The sequence below is a fragment of the Chlorocebus sabaeus genome, chromosome 20, assembly GCF_047675955.1.
Source record: "Chlorocebus sabaeus isolate Y175 chromosome 20, mChlSab1.0.hap1, whole genome shotgun sequence".
NCBI classification, from domain to species: Eukaryota; Metazoa; Chordata; class Mammalia; order Primates; family Cercopithecidae; genus Chlorocebus; species Chlorocebus sabaeus.
In genome coordinates, this window is record NC_132923.1 from 63639399 (window position 1) to 63663146 (window position 23748).

The following is a 23748-nucleotide window of genomic DNA, read 5'->3' on the forward strand; positions in this document are numbered from 1 at the left end:
TGTTCTTGTGATAGTGAGAGAGAGAGAGTCTCATGGTATCTGATGGTTATTATAAGGGGAGAGCTTTCCTGCACAAACTCTCTTTTGCCTGTTGTCCTCCAGTTAAGATGTGACTTGCTCCTCCTTGCCTTCTGCCATGATTGTGAGGCTTCCCCAGCCACATGGAACTGTAATTCCAATTAAACCTCTTTCTATTGTAAATTGCCCAGTCTTGGGTATGTCTTTATCAGCAGCATTAAAACAGACTAATACAGATCCCAACTTGTTAACCTTAATTAACTCTCTCTTCGAATCTCTTTCTCTCTCTCTGTCTCTGTCTCTCTCTTTCTCACCTTTTCTCTCTTTTTTTTATATCCTATTTTGCTGTCTTCAGATATACTTCCTCCTTGCCCTCTGTGCTGTTGCACAATTCCTACCATTAACTAAGGCTTTAAAAAGCATGTGCTGGGAAAACAACTAGCTTAGATGCAATTTCTGCTTTTGACTTCTAATAAAATTAATCCTAAGGCAAAAGGGTAAAGACAAATAGAGAAAGGGTACAAGGGAGTTGAGATATATTTGTGTATGGTACACTTGAATATATAGATGTATAGTTGAGTGACTGAGCATACAGATATTAAAATAGTATTAATAAATCATTAAATTTTATCACCTCAATCTACTTTTCAGTCATTATCCACTGTATTCTGAGATATGGAGCTGGCAGATATTAAATAAGTAATTCCAGTGGAGTGTAATGGTGGTTATGAAAAGAGAGATGGGAGAACTCTTCACAAGTGTTTCCCAGAGTAAATAATGTTTATATGAGATAACATATAAAAAACAATGAAAAGAGTGGCATTCTGTTGCATGTTTCCAATCTTTTCAATGTCTGACTTCACAGAAGACAGGTAGATTCTCAAAGATTCTCAGATTCTCTAGAGAATAAGTCAAATACAACATAGCTTCTGTATTCAACCTTTGCAATATTATATATCATATAGACTTTAAAAAATTTCACACTTGTGACTGAGAGTAAAAAAGGAAAGTAAAATTTTAATATTGCTGTGGAAAAAATTTTGACCACAAGTACCTTCAGAAAACAGTTCAGAGAAACCCAGGGATCCTAGTGCCATGATTTGAAACCCCCGCAAAAAAATGGTAGCAAATATAAGGAGGTGGTTAGCTTTACATGATTGCTCTGCAGGTTGCAAGAAATTAAAGAGTCACTGCTAAAAGATTCCTTTATTCATCCTGGGAAGAATCAGTCTTTCAAAAGAAAACACATTCTTCCTTCACATTCTTCACAAAATTTCACACTTCCTTCCACCTCGCTTTTACTGTCAAATCTTCTCCCTTGAAATAAATCCATGTCTATTACAAGTGGAAGGATTTAAATGCTGCCACACTTATTAAATAGCGTTATATCACTGACACCATTCATTTCTTTGAGCTTGACTAGATTTCCAATCTTGACAGCAAGTCATCATAGAGCATTCACAATCAGTATTGCTACCTAAACTGTGACAGAAAAATTTGAGGATAGTTTAGTAGGAACACTTAAAGAAATGTGTGAGGATTTGACGAGAAGATTAAATGGCTTCTACTGAGATTTGAATAGGTAGTTTTACTAAAAATAATTATTCACAGTAAAATTGTAGAAGATAGTACTTACCTTTAACAGTGTGGAATGAACACAAAGGAATCAGTTTGGTATATCTAGCTTGGGATTTAAAGCAGAAGTTACAAAAATTCTGGAAAAACTGCAAACCTTTTAACAAATAACTACTTGCCACCAAGACCAGTATAATTTCAAGAGTTGGAAAACAGTCACCGTTTTATGTAATATATCTATTCCAATAATTTTGTTAGTAATGGGGTAATAAATTAAAACTGAATGATTGAAAGTGTTTCAATCTATATCAGTCTCAACTCTCAGATAGAGGTCAGAATTGAGAAATAATCAGGAGCAATTGATAAATAATTTCTTATTCCCATAATTTCTGAAAATAAGAGATTCAAAGCAACATCCTTGAATGATTGTCATTTATGTCTTCATTCAACGAACACTGATTCTTATTTGATACCAACTATTGTTTTAAATGAGAAATAAGATCTCCACTGCATCCTCAGTACCAAGTAAAGATAAGTAACAGGTAATTAATGAAAGTTTTTGTTTGTTTGTTTGTTTTGTTTTGTTTTGTTTTTGAGATGGAGTTTTGCTCTTTTGGTGCAGGCTGGAGTGCAGTGGTGTGATCTCCACTTACTGCAACCTCCATCCCCTGGGTTCAAGTGATTCTCCTGCCTCTCAGCCTCCTGAGAAGCTGAGATTACAGGTGCCACCATGCCCAGCTAATTTTTGTATTTTTAATAGAGATGGGGTTTCACCATGTTGATCAGGCTTGAACTCCTGACCTCAAGTGATCCACCTGCCTCAGCCTCCCAAAGTGCTGGGATCACAGGTGTGAGCCACCACACCCGGCCAATAAAAGTATTTTTAATGATTGGAGAACAAATCAAATACAACATAGCTCACCCTCTCAAAAAATTCAGGATCTATAAGAAGAAATAAAAGTATGTATACACTTGCATAATTGGTATAAATAAGAGTACATCAAAGCAAAGGAAATAGAGTAGGTAATTCTGTGTTAGAGAAAAATAGTACAGAAAGATTTCAAAGAGGAAGTGATAAATTTAAAAACCTTGAATAGTACATGATTAAAATTATTTTGCAATTTAACAAGGGGATGTGGAATTAAAATAATGAGAACCAAAGTTATTAAAAATATGTGGTATAAATAGGAAATTTTGACTTTCTAGTGTTGCATATTTGCATAATACAGAAAGTTTAGTGAAGCTGAAAAGTTGAAAAAGGCCAGCTGGGACCAGCTTAAATTCCACTGTGAACTTTGAACAGTACTAAGTAGGTAGTGAGAATCCACTGAAATCTTTTAAACAAGGAAGTGACAAGATTAGATGTATGTGCTAGAAAGATGACTCAGATAAGCTTGAAGGTTGCATGACAGTTGAGATGAAAAGTAATTGTGGTGGGCATTAATTAGTATAATTTTGCTCCCAAATGCCTGAAATCCCTATGCTTATAATTCAAAGGAAAGCCAGAGGGATATCCTTTCTCTCCATGTCTGACATCTCAGATGAGAGCCCATGTCCCAGTTTTGAAAATCAGATGATTCTACTAGAGTAAGTAATACGCAGGTGAATGTTCACAACAGGGCACTAAGTATAGTCAGTTTCCAGCGGTGATGGTGGCCTTTTGACAGCAGTGGCGATGGATCCAGCTATGGTATCTCAAATATGTCTGTAGGATGAATTTGCTTATGATTTCTATGGCTTAGCTTTCCTTGGTTCCTGATTGTTTGCTGAGAATCTTTCTAATCTTTCCATTTAGTCTGTGAAGTATCCCAGATTTTTTCAATTTATGTTTTTTTGCCTATTTGTTTTATTTTGCCAGGATAGTTTTCAACTGCTTGGAACCAAGAACACTTTCTCACTGTTAACAGGTGGGCAATTCATTTAAATAATCAAGCTCAATACTTCAAAACCTCTTAGTTCACTTATTGCTATAACATGCTTCCAAATAGACTCTACTTCATTGACCTTTTCTTTCACTGTCGCTAGAAACAATGTTCCCTATTGTAGCTACCTGAAGTGTGATGTAAGCACCATCAGCATTAGCACCCCCTAGGATATTGAAAATTCAGAATCTCGGGCAATTTATAGCCTCAGAAGTATACTGATATAGGAAGATTATTATCTGATGATTCTCATAAATATATTGCAAACAGATTAAACCCTACATAGAGACTGTAAGTATGAAATCTTGTGGGGGGAAATGATATATTTAAACTCGTGTAACTTGAATGTTTTGGACTGAACATATATACCAGAAAAGAAGGAAGTCTTGAGTAAAAAGGTAAACACCCGGTAATGTCCTCAGAGATGGCAGCAATTTAATAAACATCAACAAATTTATCCAAATTAGTTTCCAAGCGTGCTTTCAATTAAATGGAATACTAAATTTGAAACATTTGATGAACAAAGTCCACTTAAAAAATCAGCTGATGATTAGTCTTTGAAATACTTTTCAAGGGCATATTTCATACAACACTATAATTATGTATTTATGCACCTCTCTGGCCCAGTAGACATTAAAGTAGAGACATTAGTAGTAGAGACATTACCTTACTTATATTTTAATACTTTAGCCCAGAATTTTCAGAGATCTAGAAATTGGCCAATAAGTATTAATTGGAGGAAAACTGTTATTTTCCCCTCATTTTTTGATTTTGTGATAATGTTTTGATAACAATGCATAAAATACTTGATAAGATAATACCCCTGCTTCTCAGCATCTAAGACATTCATAATTGTGTATCAGCTACTATCAAACAAGTACAGTGTATGCAAATTGGTGTATTATTTCTGTTTCTGGATTTAGTTTTTCAACCAGAGTTAGTGAGTTCCTCATTCACAGAAAGCCCAATGGTTTCAATGTTCCTTTCAAAATTCATGTTGAAATTTAGTCCCTAATGTGGCAGTACTGAGAAGTAAAGTTTTTAGGAGGTGATTGGATCATGATTACTCTGCCTTCATTAATAGATTAATTCATGGATTGATGGCTTCATGGATTAATGGGTCATTATGGGAGTAACTGGTGGTTTAATAAGAAGAGAAAGAGAGATTTGAGATTGCATGTGACCACTTTGAGCCTCCTTGCCATTTGACATCCTGCACCACCTTGGGACCTTTCCCTGAGTCCTCAACAGTAAGAAGGCTCCCACAAGATATAGACCCTCAATGTTACAGCCTCCGTAACTGTAAGAAATAAATTATTTTTCATTATAAATTACCCAGATTCTGGTATTCTGTTATAAGAAATATAAAATGGACTAAGACACCCAATATGGTTTATACAAAAAATAGTTTTCTAGTTTCCTTTGAAAAGAGTTAAAAACTAGTGGATAAAGTCAGTGTAATAAACCATTTGGTAATGCCTTTATTTTCAAGGATCAGAAGGCTGTATTAGTTTTACCATAATAGTGATGAATCACTCTGAATTCTTATTTTATAAAAAAAGGGTTATACACATATTAATGGGTTTGTATGTTATGAGGAGCGCATATTATGTCTTACTATATACATAGAGACCTAATTTAACTATCTACATAATCAAATGTTCACTAGCATGGCATTCTAAATGCGGTTTTTACTATATTAATGTTTTTATTTGCATTTATAGATATTCCAACATTTTACAATGCAGTGTATTTTCATTGTAATAAATCTTTTTGCCAACAATAAGATATTATGTACAGTTTATGTTTTCATTTGTGAAGAATGATTTAATTTAGAAACATATAAAAGGTTAGGGTTTGAAGTTTATTAATCCTGAATATGAGCATTTGGACAAACTATCTCAAAAATTAGTTTTTGAAGAACCTAAACCACATAATGTATACTAAGACTTTTTTGTGATTTTGTATCTTTGACAGCAAGGGTAAAGTTTGCCTTGAAAAGCTGGCAATTTATTTCATGGAAAAATACATGGTAGGCAAAATGCTATAAGAATAATGTGCTGTTTTGCCTCTTTGGCAATATATTTAAAAGTGAGTGTTGTCATTCTATTACATATCGATGCATTAGGCAGACAGATTCTTTGCATGAAGATGTCTAATTTAGGATGCAGATGGCACTTACCTTGTACAGTTTTCAGTGGGAGCACAACATTGCTTTATCAGCAAACCCATTTGGACAAGAAGTTGTTTGCAGGGCAAAGTTTCTTTCACTTACATTCTAAAAGAATGTTATGCTTTAAATCCATATTGACTTTGCTAACATTGAAAAAGTATTAAATAACTTATGAGCTTGTTTGCATAAGTTAAGTCATTAACCTCTTTTCCAGAAAGTAAATTTACAATTAAAAATGACTCATGTATTTTTTGTTTCTGAGAACAACCAAGAGAAGTTGCAAAGATCCACACCAAAAATAGAAAGAATTTTATAAGCTCATGTTTCTACAGATATTACAAGAGCATCTGTGGTATATTGGAAATGATACTGGTTCTGCCATCTCACAAGCCTGTGCTGATAATCTCTTTGTGTCACTTTCTAATTTCAGCAAACAACACAATCTCTCTGAAGTTTTGATTGTTCAGTAAACACAACGGAATTAGTAATCCTTATTTTGTAGGATTATCCTGCTGGTCATGTGTATAATATCCTCCATATTTTGGATGCTAATTTAAAAAGCTTGCAAGAGACTCAATTTATCTTGACTATTCCAGTGCAGTTTTTATTAAAGGTAATTGGTTTTGGAATTATGTTTATTCTAAGAAAATATTAGTAAATAAATAAATAAATAGAGCATATTTTTTAATCATACAATTTCTCCCACCATGATATTTTAATCTCTGAATGATAGCACTATGTTTTATCACAGTTTATTTCCATGTCTGCCTCTCTCTGTAGATTATAAGCATAATGACTGAAGGTTAATAAATAATTTTATTGTTATATCATAAGTTCTTGACATAAGATAGTGTTTCAGTTAATATTATTGCCTTTAAAGAAACTTTTTTTTCTTACTTTTATCATTAGGGTTTAGCAAAATTTTAAGACACAAGAAAAGAAAAACAAAAACAAAACTTTTTGGAAAAAAAAACTGAATTGCTAATTGTTTTAATTGCTAAAACTTTCCTCAGAACTTTCCACTTAAATGCTGTATTTAGAAAACGAAAAGTGTTCTTGAAAGGAAGTACACACACTAGCACACAAGGGATTTATTGCTTCAGTTGAAATTTTTGCAAGTTCAATATGAGAAAAAAAAACACCCATTCTTTCACTATTATGCATAAATCTTATCAGTTAGGGATATGAGTAGGAAACTCTATTTTCAAAAAGAGATTGAAGACTTGTAGGTTAGAAATATAGATAGAAAAGAAAGTGATGATAATTTAGTATGAGATTTTGTGAGTTAGAGAAAGTTTATTGTGTACAAAATGCCCTTAAGTAGTGGATATGTATTCAGCAAAATAAGGAGTTAAGCAAGAGTCTCAGAATTCTGAATACTTTTAACAAGGTCCACACCACTCCTTCCCTAAAACAATCTCAACCAATTATCTCTGAAACTATGTGTAAGAATAATATTTAATCCTTTGATCACTATGTCAGTTCTATCAAAATATACTGGATTATCAATTTGTTCTATATAACTTCTGTTGTCTGTCCTCCAAAGGTGCTGACCCCATCTATTACAGTTTTTGTGCTCCTAACATTCATTTAATGTACTTTCTGGAACTCTTGAAATCTTCAGCTTTCCAACTCAATGTCTTTTTCTATATCTTCTTGCTCTAATACAAATTGAGTGGCTCCTTGTACACCCTGACCTTCATATCATGAGACTTGGGTGATATAGTTGGGTACATTTCTTGCATTTCACTATTATTTCCAGGATTTTCTCCCTCATTCCACCCTAAAAAACTAAAAGTTTTCAGCAAATTAAGCTGCTCAATTCTACCTTGCATTCCTCCAAAGTCTCTTCAACTACAACTTCTGATTCCTTGAAGATATTAAATCCTGGCTCACTGCCACTCTGTGTAATCACTCCTGTCATAATTTTCAGTAATTTAAATATCCATGTGGATTATATCTCCAATAATTTAATCTCTTTGTCTCAATGATCTCTTTCAATAACTTGATCTATTTGTCATCAATGATCTCATCTAACTCCCTTCCTAAGCAATGCATTCCTATGTTCATCCGACACAACTACCTTAATCTCATTCTTACTGTAAATTCCGTTTCAAACCCCTTAATCTCTAACCATAGATTCTTAATAGCTCATTGATTTAAATACTTCCACTCCAATAATATTTTCACACCAAAAATTCTAATTCACTGCCTTTCAAACCTCTGATCTCTTACTTCCTTCATTTTTAGCTTGAAGCAAAATTAATTATTATAATTACTTCCTCTCACACTTAAGTTCCCTTGGTCCTTTTTTGCTATTTCTTATTCACTCATAAAAACCATAACTTTAAAAAAACATAATCATGCTGACTCTTACCACTTTGAAATCATAACTACTAACCTCAAGTTGATCTTTAATAATGTCAGCAATCTTTTTATTTTTAAGTGACTATAAATGTATTTAATTCTATTTTTTAATGTCATTTTACTGTCTGACCTCAATAGCAGCAGGTTGTACAGCATGATTGACTTTTCTGTCTTTTATGAAATGATTTACTTCAATTTGTCTAAGAAAATCAAGTGAAATTATTATTCTTTAGAATTTTAAGACATATAAACTTTCTTTCTTAATTTCAATTTTTATTTTAGATACAAGGAGCACATGTGAAGATTTATTACATGGAAATATTGCATGATGTTGAGGCTTGATGTACCTGTCACCATGGTGGTGAGTGTTGTTTGAATAGGTAGTTTTTTAACCCAAGCCCCCTGTTTTCACCCTCCAATAGTCCACAGTATCTGTTATTCCCATATTTATATCTATGATATGCCCAATGCTTAGCTCTCGCTTATAAATAAGAAGATGTACTATTTTCTTGGTTTTCTGCTCCTACATTAATTTACTTAGAATTATGACCTCTAATACTATCCATATTGCTGCAAAGACATGATTTCATTCTTTTTTTATGGCTGTGCAGTTTTCCATAGTGTATCTATACCACATTTTCTTTATCCACTCTATCATCGATGGCCAACTAGGTTGACTCTATGTCTTTGCTATTGTGACTAGCACAGCAATGAAAATACGAATTCATGCGTTTTTGCTAGAATGATTTTTTTTGCTTTTGGGTACATACCCAGTAATGGGATTGCTGGGTTGAAAGGTAGTTCTATGTTATTTGAGGAAGCTCCAAATTGGTTTCCACAGTGGCTGGACTAATTCACATTCCTACAAATGATGTGTAAGCATTCCCTTTTCTTGGCAACGTCTTGCATTTGTTGTGTTTGACTTTTTAATAATATCCATTCTGACTGTTGTGAGATGGTATCTCATTGTGGTTTTGATATATATATTTCTCTGATTACTGGTGATGATGACCTTTTTTTTTTCATATGTTTGTTGGTCACTTGCATGGTTTCTTTTGAGAAGTGGCTGTTCATGTCTTTTGCCCATGTTTTAACGAATTTATTTGTTTTTTTTTTGCTTGTTGATTTAAGTTACTTATAGATATTGGATGTTGGATATTTGTTGGATGCATACTTTGTAAATACCTTCTCCCATCTGTAGGGTATCTGTTTGTTTAGTTGATAGTTTCTTTACTGTGCAGAAGCTCTTTTGTTTAATTAGGTTTCACTTGTCAATTTTGTTTTTTCTTGCAATTGTTTTTGGGGACTCAGTAAAAAATAATTTGCCAAGGCCAAAGTCAAGAAGATTATTTCCTAGGATATCTTCTAGGATTTTTGTAATTTGGGGTCTTACATTTAAATCTTTAATACATTATGCGTTAATTTTTTGCATATGGTGAAAGGTAGGGATCCTGCTTCATTCTTCTGCATGTGGCTAGCCAGTTATCCCAGCATCATTTATGGAACAGGAAGCCACTTCCACACTGCTTGTTTTTGTCAGCCTTATCAAAGATCAGAGAGTTGTATGTGTGTGGCTTTATTTCTGAATTTTCTATTCTGTTTTATTGGTCTATATGTCTGTTTTTGTACTAGTATCCAGCTGTTTTGATTACTGTGGCTTTACAGTATAATTGGAAGTCAAGTAATGTGATGCCTCCAGCTTTATTCTTTTTGCTTAGAATTGCTTTGACTATTTGAGCACCTATCTGGTTCCGTTAGAATTTTAGAATAGTTTTTTTTTTTAATTCTGTGAAGATAACATTCATAATTTGATAGAAATAGCATTGAATTTGTACATTGCTTTTGGCAGTTTGATCATTTCTACAATATTGATTCTTCCAATCCAGGATCATGGAATGTTTTTGCACTTATTTGGCATGTCTCTGATTGCTTTCTGCAGTAGCTTGTAGCTCTCCTTGTAAAGATCTTTCACCTCCTTGGTAGCTGTATTCCTGTTTAGTTTGTTTTCTTCGTGACTATCATAAGTGTGTTTTTTGTTTGTTTGTTTGTTTGTTTGTTTTTGAGATGGAGTCTTGCTCTGTCACCTGAGCTGGAGTGCAGTGGTGCAATGTCGGCTCACTGCAGCCTCTGCCCCCTAGGTTCCAGCAATTCTCCTTCCTCAGCCTCCTGGGCAGTTAGGATTATAGGCACACGCCACCATGCCCAGCTGATTTTTGTAATTTTAGTTGAGACAGGGTTTTGCCATGTTGACCATGCTGGTCTCAAACTCCTGACCTCAGGTGATCCTCCTGCCTCAGCCTCCCAAAGTGCCAGGATTACAGGTGGCAGTCAGCGCGCCAGGCCACAATTGTGTTCTTGATTCCACTCTCAGTCTGGATGTTGTTGCTGTATAGAAATGCCACTAACTTCTGTGCATTGATTTTGTATTCTGAAACATTACTAAAGTCACTTGTAAATTCTAGGACTCTTTTGGCAGAGTGTTTAGGATTTTAAAGGTATAGAATCATATTAGCAGTGAAGAGAGAAAGTTTGACTTCTTCTTTTCCTAGATGGTTGCCTTTTATTTCTTTCTCTTGCCTGATTGCTGTGGCAAGGAGTTCCAGTACTATATTAAATAGGAGTGGTGAGAGTGGGCATTCTTGTCTTACTCCAGTTCTCAAGAGGAGTGGTTCAAGATTTTGCCTACTCAGCATGATGTTGGCTGTGGGTTTGTCATAGACAGCTCTTATTATTTTCAGGTTCCTTCCTTGCATAGTCTTTTGAGGGTTTTTATCATGAAAGAATGTTGAATTTTATCAAAAGCTTTTCTGTGTCTATTGAGATGATCTAGAGTTTTTGGGTTTGATCCTGTTTATATTGTAAATTACATGTATTGATTTGCATGTTTAGCCAGTGTTGCATCCCAGGAATAAAATCTACTGTACTGTGGTGTATTAACTAGTTGATGTGCTGCTAGATTTGATGTGCCAGTATTTCACTGAGAATTTTTGCACCTATGTTCATGAAGAGTATTGGTTGTAAGTCTTCTTCATTTTGTTGTGTCTCTGCCAGGATTTGTTATCAGGCTGATGCTAGCTTTTTAGAACAAATTAGGGAGGAGCCCCTCCTCCTTCCAATTTTTGGAGAAGTTTGAGTAACATTGGTATCAGTTCTTCATATATCTTGTAGAATTTGGCTGCAAATCTATCTAGTCCCGGGCCTTTTTTTTTTTTTTGGTTGGTAGGTTCTTCACCACTGATTCAATTTCAGAAGTTGATATTGGTCTATTCAGGTTTTAATCTTCTCCTGATTCAATCTTGGGAGTTTGTGTGCTTCCACAAATTTATACATTTTCTCTAGATTTTCTAACTTGTATCCTTAGAGTTGTTCATAGTGGTCTCTGAGGATCCATTATATTTCTGTAGGATCAATTGTAACATCATCTTGTCATTTCTGATTGTGCTTATTTGTATTTTCTCTTTCTTTTTCTTTGTTAATCTAGCTAGGGGTATATCAATCTTCTTTTTCAAAAAAAAAAAAAAAAAAAAAAAACTCCTGGTTTCATTTGTATTTTGTATTCATTTGTACATCTCGTTTTTATTAACTTCTTACCTAATTTTAGTTATTTCTTTTCTTATACTAGCTTTGAGGTTGGTTTGTTCTTCCTTTAAGTGCAATGCTAGATTGTTCATTTGAAACCTTCTAACTTCTTGATAAAGACATTTAGGGCTATATACTTTTTTCTTAACATTGCTTTGACTGCATTTGAGAGATTTTGGTAGTTGTGTTCCTGTTTTCATTGACATCAAAGAATTATGCTTATTTCTAACTTAATTTTGATATTTGACCAGGATATACTCAGGGGTAAGTTGTTTAATTTTAATGTATTTGTGTAATTTTGAGGGATGTCCTTGGTACTTGTTTCTACCTTGATTGCACTGTAGTCCAAGAGTGTGCTTGGTATGATTTCTCTTTTTTTAAGTTTATTGAGGCTTTCTTTATGACTAACTATGTGGTCAGTCTTAGAATATGTTCCCTGTGCAGATGAGAAGAATGTATTTTCTTCTGTGGTTGTTGGGTGGAGTGTTCTGTAGATGTCTACTATGTCCAATTGGTCAAGGGTTGAGTTTAAGTTTAGAGTTTCTTAGTTTTTTGCCTCAATGATCTGTCTAACACTGTCAGTTGAGTACTGAAGTCTTCCACTATTATTGTATGGTTGTCTAGGTCTTTTTATAGCACCAAGAGAAATGTTTTATCAATCTGGGTGCTCTAATGTTGAGTGATTATATATTTAGGATAGTTAAGGCTTCTTGTTGGATTGTATCTTTTATCATTATGCAATTCCCTTCATTATTCTTAACTTTTATTGGTTTAAAGTCTGTTTTATCTGATATAAGAATAGACATGCCTGCTCTTTTTGTTTTCTGTTTGTATGGTAAATCTTACTCCACCCTTTGACTTTGAGCCCGTGTGTGTCATTACATTTGAGATGGGTCTTTTGAAGACAGCAGATGGTTGGATCTTGTGCTTTTATCCCTTAAAGTCACTCTGTGTCTTTTAAGTGGGGGCATTTAGTCCATTTACATTCAAGGTTAGTATTGATATGTGTTATTTTTATCCTTCCATTGTATTATTAGCTGGTTGTTATGCAGACTCGATTGCGTAATTGCTTTATAGTGTCTGTGGACTATGTGCTTAGGTGTGTGCTTTTGTGTTAGCATGTGTCATTCATTTGAATTCATGTTTAGCACTCCCTTATGAACCACTTGGAAGCCAGGTCTAATTGAAATGAATTGTCACAGAAGGATTTTATTTCTTCTTCACTTATGAAGTTAGTGTGGCAAGATATGAATTGCTTGGTTGGAATTTCTTTTCTTTATGGGTGCAGGAAATAGGCCCCCAACCTCTTCTGGTTTGTAAGGTTTCTGCTAAGAGGGCTGCTGCTAGGCTGATAGGGTTCTCTGTGTAGGTTACCTGTCCCTTCTCTCTAGCTGTCTTATTTTATTTTTTATTTTGCATAGACCTTGGTTAATCTGATGACTATGTGTCTTGGGGATGGTTATTTTGTATAGTATCTGGCTGGGGTTCTCTGCATTTCTCAGATTTTCATATAATCCTCTTTAGTGAGATTAGAGAAATTTTCATGGACGATACTCTTAAGTATATTTTCCAAGTTGGTTATTTTGTCTTCTGCTCTCTCTGGAATGCTGGTGAGTTTAGATTTGGTCTGTTTACATAATCCCATATTTCTGGGAGGTTTTGTTCTTTTTTCTTAATTCTTTTTTCCTTACTTTTGTCTGACTGAGCTAATTCAAAGAACTTGTCTTTGAGCTCTGAGATTCTTTCCTCAGCTTAGTCTGTTCTGCTGTTAATACTTCCAATTGTATTATGAAATTCTTGTAGTGAATTGTTCAGCTCAAGAAGCTGAGTTTGAGTCTTTCTTAAAATGGGAATTTTGTCTTTCAGCTCTTGAATCGTTTTACTGTATTTCTTGGTTCCTTGGATTGAGTTTCAACTTTCTCTTAGATAGTGATGAGGTTCCTTGTCATTCAGATTCTGAATTCCACGTCTGTCATTTCAGATAATATAGTCTTGTTAAGAACCCTTCCTGGGGAGTTAGTGGGCTTATTTGGAGGCATAGGGGCATCTGGCATTTTGAATTGCCATAGTTCTTGTGCTGATTCTTTCATCTGGGAGGGCTGACATTCCTTTTATTGTGGAATAAATCAACTGTAGTCTATTGACCTCATTTCTGGAAGTTTTCACATGACATAAGCTCTGTACAGGGTCTTTGTTGTAAAATTCTTGCTCTTGGGTTTGCAGGGAAAGAGTTAGTAAAGTGATTTCTGGTTTTGTAATTGGGCTGTGATCCAGGAGATGGTGCTTGAGAGCAATGGGCAGTAGATAGGCTGTTACCCAGTCAGGTGGTTTATTTGTGTATCTTCATGTTTGCAGCTGTGTTTTGCAGTGCAAGGGGGAGAGAGGTGACCTCCATCACCAAGTTTGCTCCTGGGCCTTGGGAGATCACTCCAGTCACTAGTGCTGTGCCTGATATATATACATGCTTTTGTTGTTGTTAGGTCTTTTGGGCCAAAGGGCTCCTTTGGGGAGAGGTCTGACAGGAAAATAAGCTACATCTTTACTGGAGTAACTCTGGAGGGAAGTATGGCTAGGCCCCACACTGACTTCTGAACCTGTGCAACACGGCCCTCTCAGTTTTCTGAGAGTGTGGGCTCCTCCCCCTTTCAAGTGCTAAGCACAGATCCCAGTTTGGCACTCATAAGCTGCAGGTCACAGTACTGGGGTGCGAGAACATGCTGACTGTTTCTTCCTCTGGTTGCTTGGGGTCGGGTTCCAGGTGCAGTGTGGGATCTGAAGGGTTCCCAGGCTGCTAGGATGCACTCAGGTGAAACAAAGCACCTAGGCTGGGCAGCAGAGGCTGCACTGGGTGCGCATTCTTACAGAGTGGCCAGGCAAGGACCATGGGAGGGGCTGGTGAACAAACAGGTCTGTAGGACAGATGTGCCTCAGTCCTATGAGGAAGCTGGTCCTGCTTTCTCCCTGGTTGCTAGCTGGGGCCAGGACCTCTAAGTGGGTGGGAGGCAGGGAGCCCTCGTGGGTGGGCACTCATGCCCAGTCTCTGCCAGAACTGACCTGTTCTCAAAGATTCTCAGCTCTCTGACTACTGCAGTTCCATATTCATCTAATACCTTCATCTAATATCCATGGATATCCCCTTGCCATCTCACATGTCTGTGGGGATGTGGGATCTTCTGTAGCTAGGATCCCAGAGGTCCGTGGTAAGAGTGGGCAGTTCTCCAGTCATTTAACTCACCCCTTCCCCAAGCACCATCCAGTCACCCCATATAGGGTCCTCTGCTTCCTCCCTTTTTAGCCTTAGCAACTGGATCTTTTCTCCATCAATGTTTTGCTTGTTCTCTCCAAAAATCTGTTCAAATTTTGTTGGTGTAGTGACAATCACGGTCTTTCTGTAGAAAGAGGTTCCCAGCTGCATCTAGTTAGCCATCTTGGAGAAAGTCCCAATGTCAACAATCTTACTGCATTTGCCTATTTCAGTCCCACTTCCATGCTCTTAGATTTCAATTTTATGAGTTCTTTAGTCATATTAAACAGCAATTCCTCCTACTCAAACCTCAAACTTCTTTGATGACCTAGTGTCTCTTGAAGCGTGAAATGCACATTTGAACAGCTCTTTCCTAAGCTCAAATCCTTGAATACTCATCTACTTAAATCTATGTTTACTCTTGAAGTATACCCTTATTATAGATAAACTGTCCTTGATGTTAACTAAAGCACATATGTATTAGATCTATGTGACCTAGGTCTGTGTGTACTAGATCCCATCTTCTAATTATTTTTAAAGAATATTTCATCTGTAATTCTCCCACTTAATTTGAATCACCAATTTTCACTCCCAGTTGGATCACTTTTATTAGAATATAAACATATACTGAATTCTGCATTAAAACATTTAAAATGTTCTTGATTTTATAATTTTCTCTAACCTACTACCCTATTTCTCAGCGTGCATATACAGAAAAATTTGTTGTCCTGCTTCTTTCCATCATTCTTTTCTAAAGTTTTGATTTTAGAAATTACTAAATTTAACATAAATAAAATTAGAAAACAAATATTTATCTTAAATAATTTTAACACAAACCAGCTTATAACTACTATGCAAGTCAGGAAATAGAACCTTGCCTGACTTTCAGAAGTCTTTCATAATACTCCCTCAATGACAAACTCTTCTTTCTGTCCTAAGACTAATTGCTATTTCACTCTAATGGCATTTTTACATTTTTGCCACAGTTTCCTATTCTTCTTGAATCATCTTCAAACTAGGTTTGTCCTCACATTCTATATAAATGTTCTTTTGAAATTTACCAATGACCTACATGTTGCTAAACCAAGTGAATCCTCCTCTAAGTAACTAGATCAGTATTTGACTATTAATATATATATCTCATTTATTTTTCATGAATATCACACACTTCTTTTCCTCCATACTCTACTAATTCTCTTTTATTGTTTTATTCTTATTTTACTGGCATTTTTATTATTGTGGTAAAAATATCCAACATGAAATCTGCCCTCTTGATAAACTTATAGATGTATAATACTATGTTAATTATATGCACATTTTTGTCTAGAAGATATCTAAAAAGTTTTCATCTTGTATGACTAAAACTCTGTGCCCATTAAACAGCAGCTCTCCGTTTCCTTCTCCCTCCAGCCCCCGGCAACCACCATTTTACCTAATGCTCTGTTACTTTGATGACTTTAGCTACCTTATGAAAGTGAAACTGCAATATTTGTCCTGCTGTGACTTGCGTATCTCACTTAATATGTCATCAAGATTCACCTCTGTTGTACAAATGGCAGAATTTTATCCTTTTGTTAAGGATGAAAAACATTTCATTGTATGTATGTATCACAATTTCTTTACCAATTTATGTGTCAATGATGGATATTTAGGTTATTTTCACCTCTTGTCTATTTTGTATAATCCTGCAATAAACACAGGATTGCAAGTATCTCTGACATCCTGTGTTCAATACTTTTGCATAAATACTCAGAAGAGGAATTCCTGAATCATATGATTCAGTACTATTTTCAATTTTCTGAGGAACCTAGATACTCTTTTTCACAACGACTGAATCATTTATATCCACACTAAAGCACACAAATGTTACAATTTCTTCACATCCTCACGAGCATTTCTTGTTTTCTATTTTTTGGACAATTGACATACCAACAGATGTGAGGTGGTATCTTATTGTGGGTTAAATTTGCATTTCCCTAATGATTAGTGATGATGGGCATCTTTTCATACACGTGTTGGCCATACATATGTCTCCTTTGGAAAAATATCCATTTAAGTTATTTGTTCATTTTTAAATTGCGTTATTTGTTTTTGTTAATGAGTAATAGGATTTCTGTGCATGTTTTGGATATTAACCTCTTATCAGATATATGTTATATAAATATTTCCTCTTATTTCATAAATTGTCTTTTTACATTGTTGATTGTTTCCTTTGTATTGCTTTTGCTGCCTAAGACTTTTAAATTAAATCTAACAAATTGTTACCAAGACCATGTTTTCAAGCTTTCCCCTTTTTTTAATTCTAAGACTTTCATAGTTTAAAGGTTTTACATTTAAATATTTAACTCATTTTGTGTTTATTTTTGTGTAAGGTATAAGAAAAAAATCCAATTTAACTATTTTGCATATAAATATCCAGTTTTACCAACACCATTTGTTGAACAGACTATTCTTTCCCCAATGTATAGTCATAGCAGCCTTTTCAAAGTCATTTGAAGCCAGGTGCCATAGCTGATGCATGTAACACCATCATTTGGGAAGGCTGAGGCAGGAGGATAACTTGAGGCCAGAATTCAACATGAGCCCAAGCAACATAGCAAGATCTCACCTCTACAAAAGTTAAAAAAAAATAACTGGGCATGGTGGTGTGCAGCTATAGTCCCAGGTTCTTGGGAGGCTGAGGAAGGAGGATTGCTTGAGCCTAGGAGTTTGAGATTACAGTGAGCTATGAACACGCCCCTGCACTCCAGCCTAGGTGACAGAGTGAAATCCTGTCTCTAAAATTAATTCCATATACATATATGGAAATTAAACATATATTATATTTATTGAATTCAACAACACATTAGAAGGTGAAAAATTAGATTACAAGATTGAAAAATCAATCTTGATCATGGTGCATAATCCTCCTAATGTGCTATTGAATTCATTTTGCTAAATTTTGAGGATTTTTGTATCTTTATATATATATAATTTTAAATAAAAATTAAAATAGTCATGGATCATTTCATATATAAATATGTATACATGTATTATTTGATTGAATATTCTATTCTGTTGGTCTATATGTCTGTCTTCCTGCTTGTACATACTGTTTTAATTATTGTAACATGAACTTTGTTCTTTCTCAATGTTATTTTGGCTACTTGGGGTTCTTTATGCTTTTATGCAAATTTTGGGATTGCTTCTTCTATTTATCTAAAAAAATGTCATTGTGATTTTCATAGCAATTGCAGTAAATCTGTGGATCACTTTTGGTAGTATGAACACTTTAATAATACTAAGTTTTCCAGTTCATGAACAGGAGATGTATTTGCATTTATCTATGTTGTCTTTATATTCTTTCAGCAATATTTTGCAGTTTTTAGTATATAGGTCTCTCATGTCCATGCTTAAGTTTATTTCCATGTTATATCTTAATTTCATATCCTGCAACTTTGTTGAATTTTCTTATTATATCTAATAGATTTAATTTTTGGTGGAAATGTTAGGGTTTTCTACATATAAAATCATACTATCTGTGAAGAGAGATAATTTTCCTTTTTTTCCCAATTTTGGTGTTTAATTTTCTTTTTCTTGCCTAATTGCTTTAGCTGGGACTTCTAGTCCTATCTTGAATAGAATTGGCAAGACTGGGCATCTTTGCCTTGTTTCCAGTATTCCAAGAAAAACTTTCAGTTGTTGCCATTGAGTATGATGGTAGCTATGGTTAATAATATATGGTTTTTATTATGTTGAGGGAATTCCTAGTTTGTCTAATGCTTCTATAAATAAAAATGGCATTAAAATTTTTCAAATGCCTTTTCTGCATTTGTTGGGATAATCCTGTGATTTGTATACTTCATTCTGTCATTGTGGTATATCACATGGATTATTTTCATGTGATGAACCCTCCTTGTATCCCAGGGAAAAATCAATCTTGGTCAGGGTGTATAATCTTTCTAATGTGCTTTTGAATTCAGTTTACTAATAAGTTTTGAAGATTTTTGCATCTATATTTATTAAGATATTGTCTTACAGTTTTCTTGTAGTATAACATCTTTGCCCAGTTTTAGTATCAGATGATGCTGGCATCATAAAATGAGTTTAGAAATGTTTTCTCCTTTTCAAATTTTTGGAACAAGTTGGTGAGGATTGATGTTAATTCTTTAAATGTTTGGTAGAATTTTTCAGTGAATCTACTGAGACCTGGGCTTTTCTTTAATGGGAGTGTTTTAATTACTGACTCATTATTCCTACAAATTATATTTCTGTTCAGATTTCCATTTCTTAATGATTCAGTCTTGGTAGGCTGTATGTTTCTTGGAATTTGTCTGTTTTTTCTAGGCTAGTCAATTTATTTGCATATAATTGTTCATTGTATTCTATTAAAATCCTTTGTATTTCTGGGTCATCAATCATAACGTCTCTTATTTCTTTTCTGCTTTTGCTTGAGTCCTCTCATTCTTAGGTAGTCTAGCTAAAGATTTGTCAATTTTGTTAATTTTTTCAAAAAACAACCTTTTATATTTATTGATTTTGTTCTATTGTTTTTATATTATCTATTTTATTTCAGCTCTAATCTTTATTATTTCCGTCTTGCTGCTAACGTTGCTAAATCATATACATTTTTGTATACTGTATTTTTGTGTTTGTCTCAAGATGTTGTCTAAGTCTCTAGTAATTTATTGGTATTTAAACCATAGATTGTTTAAAAGCATGTGGTTTAGCTGGCTGGGCACAGTAGCTTATGCTGGTAATCCCAACACTTGGTGGGCCGAGGTGGGCAGATTGCTTGAACTCAGGAGTTCCAGACTAGCCTGAGCAACATAGTGAAACCCCGTCTCTACTAAAAACACAAAAATTAGCTGGCTGTGGTGGCTTGCATCCGCGGTCCTAGCTCCTCGTGAGTAGGAGGCTGAGGTGGGAGGATTGCTGAGCCTGGGGGACAGAGGTTACAGTGAGCCAAAATTGTGCCACTGCACTCCAGCCTGTTGATAGAGTGAGATCTTCTCTCTCTCTCTCTCTCTCATTCTCTCTCTCTCACACACACAACACACACACACACACACGTATGTTGTTTAATATTTACGTTAGTTAATTTTCCAGTTTTCTCCTGGTATTAATTTCTAATTTCATTTCATTGTACTTGGAAGAGATATTTAATATGATTTTGATCATTTTAAATTTGTAAGACTGGTTTTGTGACCTAATATGTGACCTTTCCTGGAGAATTTTTAATATTAGTTTGAGGAAAAAACATTGAATTCTGTTGCTGTTTGGTGGAATGTTCTGGATATGTCCATTAGGTTCAGTTGTACTATAGCGTTATTCAAATTCTCTCTTTATTATCTATATGGTGGTTCTATCCATAATTAAAAGTAGGATAACAAAATTTCAAACTCTTTTTGTATTTCTATTTCTCCCTTCAGTTCTGCCAATATTTGCTTTTATATTTTGGAGTCTGAATATATACTTGCATATGTGCATGTGTATGTGTGTGTGCATGTGTATGTGTGCATAATATCTCTATAATTATATCTACCAGGTGAACTGATTTTTTATCATTAGATAATGTCCTTCCTTGTCTTTTGTGAACATTTTTGATTTTTTAACTATTTTTTCCAATATAGGTTGTCAAGTCTGTCCTGCAGACCTTGGGTGAGTGACGGATGAAAGGAGTACTCAAACACAGGTATCCAGTGAAACAGTGGGCTAGCGGATTGCCAGCACTAGGGGCCGAAGAGAGTTAGCAGTCTCCATAAGCCAGAGCCGCTTATTTTTATTCAGTACAGATACAATGACAAAGGCCTGGAGCTAACACAACTTATGGATAATTAACATTGTCGTCCCCATTGCAGGGAGCAGTCTTGCGGGTGGATGATCAAAGGTAGGTTTCCGGAAAGCATAAGTAAATAAACTTATCTAGATAAACTCCCTTACATTCCCTTGCACCTACTTTTTGCCCTCTGCCTCAGGGTAAGAGAATTAGCTGCCTTCAGCCTTTATTCTCTCCTGAAACTTTGCAAAACCTCCTGGCCTTCCAAGAAGGCTTGCATCTTTCCCGATAACTTTTCTTATAACTTTTCCACCACGCTGATTGATCTCCTGCAATAAGTATGACCTCTCCTGCTTTCTTTTTGTTAGCATTTGCATGGAATATCTTTTTTAATCTAGCCACTTTCAGACCCTTTGTGTCTTTAACTCTAAAAGGAGTCTCTTACAGACCACATAGAGTTTGGTATTGTTTTGTATCCACTCAATTACTATGACTTTGGATTGGGAAGTTTGTTTATATTTAAAGTAATTACTAATAGCAAATGACTTGCTGTTTTGTTAATTAATTTTATCTGTCTTATAATTTTTGCCCATCTTTTCCTCTCCTGCTGTTTCCTTTGTGTTTCATTCATTTTTTTTTTCCTTTCTGGTAACATGTTTTGATTTTTCTTTAATTTTCTTTGGTGTGTTTGTTTGTTTGTTTGTTTATTGAGACAGGGTCTCACTCCATTGCCCAGCTTGAAGTACAGTGATGTGAACACAGCTCACTGCAGCCTCCTGGGCTCAACTGATCCTCATGTCTCAGCTTTCCAAGTAGTATTATAGCTGGGACTTACAGGTATATGCAACCACATACAGTTAATTTTTGTACTTTTTGTAGCTATGTTGCTCAGGCTGGTGTTCAACTCCTGGGCTCAAACAATCTTCCTGCCTTGGTCTCCCAACATCTGGGATTTCTGGCATGAGCCATCATGCTCAGCTATGTGTTTCTTTTGTAAGTGTTTTTTTTTGTTTGTTTTTGGGGTTTTTTTTGGTTTGTTTTTAAATGGTTACCATGACATTCATAAAACACAGCAATCTATTTTACACTGATGTCAACTTAGCTTTAATCACATATGAATATTGTACTCAATTACTTCTATACTCCACAATTTATGTTAGTGATGTCACAAATTGTATCTTTTTATATTTATCCATTTATATATTATATAGTTTAAACAATTTTTAGTCTTTTTGCTTTTTAAATTCTATACCAAAATTCAAAATGATTTACACACTACTATTACAATATTACAGTATTCTTTATTTGTCTACATATTTACCTTTATCAGAAAGCTTACAGGTACTCTGAAACTTACATGTGTCTTCATGTTGCTATCTACTGTCCTTTCTTTTTGACTTGAAAGGTGACTTTTAGCTAATAGTAAGCCAGATATAGTGGTAACAAAGTCTTTCAGTTTTTGCTTATCTGGGAAGGATTTTATTTCTCCTTCATTTTTGAAGGGCAGTTTTTCCAGATATAATATTCTTGCTTGGCAGATTTTTTTTCTTTTTTCATTGTGAATGAAATTTCATAATTCCACTTCATCTGTCCTGCAAAATTTTAACTGAGAATTTTGCTGATTGAGATTTTATGAATGGGGGTTCCTTTGTAGGTGATAATTATCTCCTCTTTTACTACTTTCAAAATACTGTCTTTGAATTTTGACCGTTTGATTATGATATGGCTCAGTGTAGTTCATTCTATTTAGCATCTACTGGTCTTGAATCTGGACGTCCGTTTTCTTTTCCGGATTTGGGAAATGTGTGGCCACTATTTCTGTAAATATGCTTTCTATCTTTTTATCTCTCTCTATTTTCTGGGACTGCCATAATGTGCACATTGCTATGCTTCATGATGTCCCATTCTTCTTCATTCATTTTTCTTTTTGCTTCTCTGACTGGATAATTTTAAATACCTGTCTGTGAATTTGCCAATTCTTTCTTCTGTTTGATCAAATCTACTGCTGAAACTTCACTAAATTTTAATTCAGCTTTTATATTATTCCAAGCCAAAATCTGTTTGGTTCTTTTATATTTTTAATGTTTTCTCCTTGTTGAAATTTTAATTTTATTCATATATCATTTTCCTAAGCCAGTTGAGCATCTTATGAAAATAAATTTGAATTATTTGTCAGGTAACTTATAGACCTCCATTTCTTTATAGATATTTGCTGGACATTTAATTTGTTTCTCTGATTATATGCCATGATTTCCTGTTTCTATGTGTCTTATAGCTTTGTGTTGTTATCTCCACATTTGAATAAAACAGCAACCTCTCCTACCTAGACTTTACAGCCTAGCTTCTTACAGGAAAATATCTTTGAAAATCAGCCTGGGTATAGATTCTGAAGACATCTCAAATATTTTCTGTGGCTACATCTTCTCAGATTCGTGCCATGTGAATGTCCAACTACAGAGGTTTTCTTTACTGGAGCTCATAAGTTATTGCATTCTCAGGTGTCTATTTGCAGCAGTATTACAGGTTCTCTGGAGCAGCAACAGCTAGTACATTTTTGTTCTCAGCAACTCCCAAGAATGTAGAGTATATTAGGTGCCATCAGCACTCCAAGACAGGCCAGATAGAAACAAATTCCTTTGATGCTCCTGGAAAAGCTAAGACACTGGATGCATGTTCCAACTCTGCCCCAACCCCACCCTACCCATGGAGAAACTGGAATTCATTGGCTTCCCACTCACTGGATGCTGTATCAGCAGGAGGGGCTCTCACAGATGCATGCCTACTATTCAAAACTGTGCCTTTTTTTCTTTCTCAGCAGCCTCTAGCTTCCAACAATACAGAAATCCATCCCTTGTTTATTCCTCTGAAAACTCAGAATGTTGGAAGTAGAGCCCAGTATTTTCCTTCCTCCAGAGAAGCCTGGAGTTGGAAATTTCTTCCCTATTGCACCTTGCTGTTCCATGGGAAGCAGCTCTATGGAGTGGGCCTCACAAATTTCCTGCCAGCCTTGATGCAGCTGTTTTTCTGTTTGCCTGGGATAAAGGAACCTATTAATTGGTTTATGGATTTCTCACGCAGGAAGTTGGTCTTTGTATTATTGTTAATGAGGTGT